The sequence below is a fragment of the Microcebus murinus genome, chromosome 15, assembly GCF_040939455.1.
Source record: "Microcebus murinus isolate Inina chromosome 15, M.murinus_Inina_mat1.0, whole genome shotgun sequence".
NCBI classification, from domain to species: domain Eukaryota; kingdom Metazoa; phylum Chordata; class Mammalia; order Primates; family Cheirogaleidae; genus Microcebus; species Microcebus murinus.
This window is the reverse complement of record NC_134118.1, coordinates 11,757,339-11,765,384: the sequence shown is the minus strand read 5'-3', so window position 1 is coordinate 11,765,384 and position 8,046 is coordinate 11,757,339. Positions and strand designations below refer to the sequence as shown.

General features: G+C 48.0%; 1 non-coding gene across 1 annotated transcript; it reads left to right on the top strand.

Annotated features, from left to right (window-relative positions):
* The first annotated feature begins 416 nt into the window (after positions 1 to 416).
* TRNAS-GCU (transfer RNA serine (anticodon GCU)) lies at positions 417 to 498 on the top strand. Its single transcript has one exon. It is a non-coding gene; the product is annotated as a tRNA-Ser (tRNA).
* The last annotated feature ends 7,548 nt before the right edge of the window (positions 499 to 8,046 follow it).

Here is an 8,046-nt window from a genome sequence, read left to right as displayed (position 1 = left end):
TGGGATAAATCCAAAAGCCCTAGTCACAGTCATGAGAAGGGAGTGACCATCTCAGGCATGGTGAAGGTGGAGTTTGATTTAATGAAGAAAATGTTCTCTGTTCTTGACCATTTTCTCACACCTCTAATAATGTCTTACCCTATCCTTGGGCTGGTGACTTCTCAATCTGTATCTCTGGCCCAGAGCTTTCTTCTCAGTCTTGCTCCTGTTACCCGTAGGTCTACCGGGCCGCCACCTGGATGTGTCACAGGGCCTCAACCTCAGCATGGCCAGACAAGCTCCTCTTCTTCCTCCCTGGGAACATGCAGCCCTGGCTTCCCAAAGCAAATATCTAGGATACCCTCAACTGCTTCCCTCCTTCGCCCTTTTACCCAGTCCAACAGGCACAGAATACGTATGTTAAGAAAAAAGAGTGTGACGAGGTAGCCGAGTGGTTAAGGCGATGGACTGCTAATCCATTGTGCTCTGCACGCGTGGGTTCGAATCCCACCCTCGTCGCTTGGTGTTTCATCTCTCTGCTTCTCCGTAGTAGTGAGGTTTTAGCTCACTACAAGTCAGATTTCCTACCAGCAGCAAATGCTTGGCGGCGTGGTACCATCGGAAAAAACATAAAGCCCTAGCCCTGCTTGGGCGAACAGTTCACTCTGTCAGCAATTCTCCTTTGGCCGGGCGTGGTGGCTCACGCCTGTAATCCTAGCTCTCTGGGAGGCCGAGGCGGGCGGATTGCTCGAGCTCAGGAGTTCGAAACCAGCCTGAACAAGAGCGAGACCCCGTCTCTACTATAAAAATAGAAAGAAATTAATTGGCCAACTAATATATATATATATATAAAAAATTAGCTGGGCATGGTGGCGCATGCCTGTAGTCCCAGCTACTTGGGAGGCTGAGGCAGCAGGATCGCTTGAGCCCAGGAGTTTGAGGTTGCTGTGAGCTAGGCTGACGCCACGGCACTCACTCTAGCCTGGGCAACAAAGCGAGACTCTGTCTCAAAAAAAAAAAAAAAAAAAAGAAAAAAGAAAGGGAGAGAGGTATAAGGGGTTCAGGTGTTGAGCTTCAATCACTAAATTCTTTATAAATCCAGGGGCCCCACCTGCACCAGGGCCCTAGAGCTGCCACTGCTTGCTGCCTGTCCCAGGCTCACACTTTCCTTCTTCCTGGCTAGCGGAGTCACGATTCCACTGGGGAAGCAAAGCACCCAGTGACAACCACTATGCAGATTTCTCAATTTCCTTCATGGCACAGAGCAGCCATGTGGCACAATGCCAGCCAAGGGACTGTAGGTAGAAGTCCCCAAGAAGGATGTCCCTTCTCAAAATAAAAAAAAAGGCCCTCGCTGGAACAAAGCCCTTTGCATCTTTACCCTTCCTTCATTCCTGCTTAGAATGAGGCGGCCACCACGTGGCCAAGAGGGAATCAGCGTGAGGACTGGGTAGCGAGAGGATGGCAGCTGGAAAGATGGGCAGAGCCCACACCCTGCTGCAGCGGACGCTGTGGGACCAATCCCACCTGCCACCTGCAGACTTCTTTTTGCATAACACAAAATAAGCCACTCTGTGTTTAATCCACTGTAGTCAGGTTTTCTATTATTTGTATTCCTGACTTCTGCCATCATTTCATCATTAGTATTCGTATATGTGTGTGTACATGTCCTACAAACTCCTCAATAATCCTCCACGAGACACAGGGAATGTCACGGACCCTGTGCTACTCCCCAAACACCCCATGCAAAAGTGAAGCATCGGGCCGGGCATGGTGGCTCACGCCTGTAATCCTAGCTCTCTGGGAGGCCGAGGCGGGCGGATTGCTCGATCTCAGGAGTTCGAAACCAGCCTGAACAAGAGCAAGACCCCGTCTCTACTATAAAAATAGAAAGAAATTAATTGGCCAACTAATATATATATATAAAAAAATTAGCTGGGCATGGTGGCGCATGCCTGTAGTCCCAGCTACTCGGGAGGCTGAGGCAGAAGGATTGCTTGAGCCAGGAGATTGAGGTTGCTGTGAGCTAGGCTGACTCCATGGCACTCACTCTAGCCTAGGCAACAAAGCGAGACTCTGTCTCAAAAAAAAATAAAAAATAAAAAATAAAAAAAAGTGAAGCATCGACCATGCAAGGCTGTCAGTCCCCCTTTGTTTTTTTTTTTTTTTTTTTTTTGAGACAGAGTCTCGCTTTGTTGCCCAGGCTAGAGTGAGTGCCATGGTGTCAGCCTGGCTCACAGCAACCTCAAACTCCTGTACTCAAGCAATCCTGCTGCCTCAGCCTCCCAAGTAGCTGGGACTACAGGCACGAGCCACCATGCCCAGCTAATTTTTTCTATATATATTAGTTGGCCAATTAATTTCTTTCTATTTATGGTAGAGACGGGGTCTCGCTCTTGCTCAGGCTGGTTTCGAACTCCTGACCTGGAGCAATCCGCCCTCCTCGGCCTCCCAGAGTGCTAGGAATACAGGCGTGAGCCACCGTGCCCGGCCTTGTCAGTCCCCTATGAGAATCAGCTGTGCTAAAGAGAGCCACTCACTCCCGGTCGCCCGCTTTCCTAGGGCAGCGCACAGCCACCAGCTGGCCAAGGTAGGATGTATCTGCCTGGTCCCTGTGCCCCCACTCAGATAGCTCTGAGGGGCTGTCCCTTGAGGTCCGCTGAGGCCTGTGCTGACTGCTTTGCACCCCAATCCCTCCCTCTGCCCTCACATGCGCTGATCCTGACAGCCTTCCCCAGTCCAACCCTGCAGGGACATCTCCATCCCAGAGTCGGCGACGGGGAGCCAACTTGCAAAGAGCCATCCCGGTGACAGAATGTAGGAAAGAGAAACCTTGGCTGCACCTACAGCAGTTTAAAGTGGCTTTAAGGCCACTTTAAAGCCCACATGAAGGCGTTCTCAATTTTGCAAGAAAATAACTTTTTTCCCCTCTTAAACAATCAAGTTATAAAATGGCTTTGTCAAAACAGCATGAGCTCTAAGCCAGAGCACATGCAGCGTCCCATACTGGCTTGACAACAAAAGCCCCAAAGTGACTTCTTAGCCTACGATGGGTTCTTTCAACTTTTCACCACTTGACTTAAATGTTAACAACCTACTGTCTGATTTTTATGGACTTTTAAACACTGTCGCCAACCCTCCTGGAAAAGATCTGGTTTTGTCAGTAATTCAGGCATGAATATTGGAATTCAAAAACAAATTTAAAAGATCTAGTAAGCTCATGGGACTTGTCTGTCCAGAGGAAAATATTTCCCATGTATACACACTAGAGGTGTTTTCACGACCAGATGTGTTGTTCTGTTTAGGGTTGGAGTGATCATGTGTGATTGGGTTTTACATAAAATGACTCTGTGCCAACACTTGTCTGAGTTTTAGAACCATTAATTTGGAGCCCATGCCACCCAGGCGGGCTAGGAACACCGAGTCACTGGAGAAAGAGTTATAAACCCACTTAAGAATGTTACTGTGAGCTCTGAGAAAATTTTGTAGTGAGTTTAGAGCAAAGGAGTTGAATACAATCAGAAGACAGCTGAGTTTGGTACAGGTAAATTCCATGGATGGGGAGTTCTGAGAAGTCCCGGAGTTTTGGTTCGGGTAACTTCGACACAGGGAAGATGTACCAAAAGAAGGGTTTCATCTCAAAACAGAGTGCAGGAGGTTTCTCAGAGGAAGATTGTGTTGTCACACTAAACAGAACTGGAAACAGCTATAAAAGTTGGCTCTTCCAGAAAATCTTGAGGTCTTTCTCAGTTATGCTAAGGACCAGAGAATGTGGCGGAAGGGACAGAGGAGCAAGTGGGATTTTGGTGATGGCTGGGAAAAGGGCTGTGCTCCAGGGACCGGCCAGAGGTGGAGGAGGAGCCCTTCAGGCCCACAGTGGAAGCAGGAGGGTCCCCAGGGTCCTGTGCCCTGCCAGGGTGAGGGGGCGGGAGCCGGGCTGCCTTGGGGCCAATGGCTGTCCCCTCGCACGCTGCTCCGACCACACCCATCACTTCATCTGTGTGAGCCAAGAGCCCAAATCACCTCTTATTCTGTTCTCCAATCTCCAGAGACAAAGGGCACAGATCCCGGGGTGGGATCCAGGTCTCCCCATGCCACAGACGGTTTTCTTTTTCATCATAGGGTACAGCTAACTCGGACAGGCTGGGGCCCTGGATCAAGAATAACAAAGATTTGTGTTAGTCAGTTTATCCCTGGAAGCCATCACTGAGAAGTTTATATTAACATTATAGAAGGATGGAGAATTAGAGGCTTATAAAGATTGCTGGAACTATCTACTACCCTTATCTACAGCCATTGCTCTAGGGTCTTCCAATCAGAAAACCCATTTCCAGTTGCTACCAAACAAAATACACACAACCAGCTTCACCTTAGCTTAATGGGCACAAGAACTCAGCTTTTAGAACATGCCAGAGTTCATAGATAATCTGTTCACTACATGATCTTTTCTGTCCGTTTATTTTTGCAAGGATTGTTATAAGCTGGGGTAGGGGCAGGAGAGGGGGTTAGCAAGGGCAGGCCAGGGGGACGAGGGGAGAGAAGATTGCTCCCAGGAACACAGAGTCATCGCCAAGAACTACAATTCTAACCTTTGCCCTGCACGGTTCAGTGGCTTGTGGGCTGGAGGAAGGGACGCGACATCTGTGATTCTGTCTATATGAGACATCTGACCTCCCAGCTTCATGCATCAACAGGCTCAGTGTGGGGCTGGGGCCAGCGAGGCCGAGCAGGAGGTACAGACCCGGCGAATGTTGACAGAGAAAATGTTCATACATTCTCCTCTGGATGCTAATTACAAAAGCCTACTCCCCTACAGAAAGTTTTGTGGTAGGTTTTCTGCTTATATTAATTTTTACGACAAATCAGTCTTTTTGGTCTGGTTAAGCCACAGAGGGATGGGCTCCTGAACAACACTGGCACAATAAAAACACCCTCCTCTGCCTCAGATTTTTAATGAGAAACCATGTTTATGTACTTGCCATGGGAACTTCTCCAGCTGAGGGTCCTATGATGACCAGTGGTTGACCCCAGCTCCGAACCTTGGGTTCTCCGTGCTGGACATGCAAAGGTGGTTTGCAATGGATAAAAGCCTTATGGAACACAGGAATTGGTCTCCTTACTAACCAATACAGCTCTAGGCAGAGCCAAACCGTCCCTGGCATATCCACCCAAATTCCTGCAGCTTGGATTTTCTTCCTCACTCTGCTCCTCTCCAATCCCTACCATGATGAAGCTTCAAATACCCTGTCCCTAGGATACCTACTACCTTTGGATCCCATGAGCTGGGACTTTGGTGAACCCACAGAAAGACATCTCCAAGGGGATCTGGATTGGTTCATCCAAGAAGAAGGATTCAGACCTCTTCTGATTCAGGGTCAATCACACAATCCTTTCCCTCAAATGGGAAAACATTCTGGTTAATCTCTAAGGTCTCTTCTAGCACTCAGACCTATGATTTTAAAATATTGCTCTTTTAAGAACTAATACACTAAAGATGCTAAAACATTAATATTTCTTTATCTAATCATTTTAATTATTAATAGTTATGATTGTCACTCATTCAAAATGTGTCTACTGGGGACAGTGATATGCTGAGAAACTGGCTCTTTAGAAAAACAAAGAAAGCCCTAATGTGTGGCATTTGCAGATTTTCAGGGTGTAAGTGGCCCTGCTATGGCCAATTTCAGGCTATGAGCCTGGTGCCACTGAACAGGGAATCGGGAAGATGTGCATAGAGTTGGCTCTTGAGGACAGGCTCAGGCTGGTTCCAACACACCACTAGTTAGGTATAGTCTCAGCAATGTCATGATTTGCTGAAATCAGCTTAAATTCCTATATCATGGTTTTATTCTGTCCTTTACTTGTGACACGAGGACTGAGCTTGACAATACACAGCCATATTTTGAAACTGGGCTTCCATGAGAAGCCTGAAATGGGCTGAAAACTGGGCTGGGGTCCAGTCATCTGGCCCTTCTCCTGCAGGCCAGAGGATAAGGCGGCAGCCAGACCTTCAGCCCCTCCTCATCACCGTGAGCCACGTGACCGCCTAACTGCTGCAGCGGCAGAGCTGGCAGCAGCCCCAATCCCAGTTACCCAGCTCAACCCACAGCCCGTGACCAGTGTCCAGTGAATGTTAATCAAATATGTACGATCCTCTAAAAAGGTCTCGAGTGCCAACCACTGAGACACTCTGGTTTCTATTCTAATCAAAGTCAAGCACATCCAACAGGTGATTGGCCAATTGAGGGGGGAAGGAGAGTAATGAGTGACGTCCCAGGAGGCAGGGGAGACGTCGTCCTCTCTACTGACGGCTGGACTCCTTCTGCTGATGATCTAGGGTAAGACCGAGCTAACCCACAACAGAAGGTTCCGGGAAGGCTATAAATACTTTCTTCGGGGAAGATGATTAGCCATTAAAAACCACATCCAGAAACATCATTATCTCCACTGACAAGCGGTGGTCCTTGGGCACCTACCTACACTAGAAGCTATATAAAGAGCCCGTTCGACTCAGTTTAAAAGTCTGCACGACTCAGTTTCCCCATCTTTGAAACAAAGACACCAGGGCCTGCTTTGCTGGCCTGTTGTGCAGAGTAAGTGAAATAACAAGTAACAGATACAGAGTGCCTAGTGCTAAGCCTAGGACATGGAAGTTTAGGAAATAATAGATGTTATGATGATCATTGCATTCATTTAAGCCTCCTTTTTTTCTACCTTCTCTGTCCTTGGTATGGACTGCATGCTAGTAAAAACACATCTCCAAACTCTATTGAAAACATTCGTCTGCCACCCCCTCTCTAGAGGGTCTAGGAGTTGTTTTGTGTTATGATTCCAAGCAACTCAAACTGTGGGCAGCAAATAAAATCCCCTTAGCTGGTGACATGTGCTACAGGGTCACAATTGCAGCATGTTGGCCTTGTAGTAGGCTGTGGCAGACAGAAGAATGGCTCCCTCCCTAAAGGTGTCCACATCCTAATCCCCAGAACCTATGACTAGGTCGCCTCAAATGGCAGGAGAAGCATTGCAGATGTGATTAAATTAAGGCATTTTAGATGGGGAGATTATCCTGGATTATCTGAGTGGGCACCAAGCAATTACCAGGGTCTTATAGAAGGGGGATAGTGAGGTCAGGCCCAGAGAAGGAGATGTGATGATGGAAGCAGAGGTGGGAGTGACGGAGCCGTGAGTCAGGGAAGGCTGGCAGTCTCTAGAGGCTGAAGGAGGCAAGGGACAGAATGTCCCCTAGAGGATGCTGAAGGATCCAGCCCAGCTGACACCTTGACTTCAGTCCAGTGAGACAGTTTGCACTTCCGTCTTCCAGAACTGCAAGATAACAAATTGTTTTCAGCCACTGAGTCTTTGGTAACTTGTTACAGTAGCAATAGGAGACTACTACGAAGACAAACAATAAAACATGGGTCACCTCCGTTTATGACTGCGTTGCTCTCTTAGGTGAGATTTGTTCAGAGCAAGAAAGTACCGGTCACCAGCAGGACCTCAGACCTTCCAAGACCACAGCTTAAAGCAGGGGATGCAAAAGGAAGGTTTAATATGCAAAAAAGTTGTAAGTGATCTACATTGGTGAACCCAGGTGATATATATATTTTAAAGTTCCAAACAGTGACGTTGTAAGTGGACCAAGAAAGTGAAGGAAAGAGAACTTCAAATAAATATTGACGAGGAATTAGAAAACAATGAACCTCAACTGAATTCTGGCCCGGTCTCCCACCAAGGAATACAAGCTCCAGCTTAGAGTACATGAGAGATGTTTTATAGCCTTTGGAAACCATTTGGTAAGAAACAACCATCTCTGGGCAGCGGGACTGAAGCTCTTTTGCAAGCTCACCGGGAGTATAGCCTGAGCCCCTGTGATCCCAACTGGACCCAGCCACCGTGTTTGAGCCACCTTTGTAAACTCCAGAAGGACATGGGTCATTTGAGAGTATCCTCTCCCACGTCCTGTCGAGCTTGAGCTGTCAGAGGGAACTGGCAGGAGCAGAAGCAAAAGCGGAGCGAGCTGCCATATGGCCGACACCCCGGGTCTCCCTTTTGGTGCGTGCTGATTCA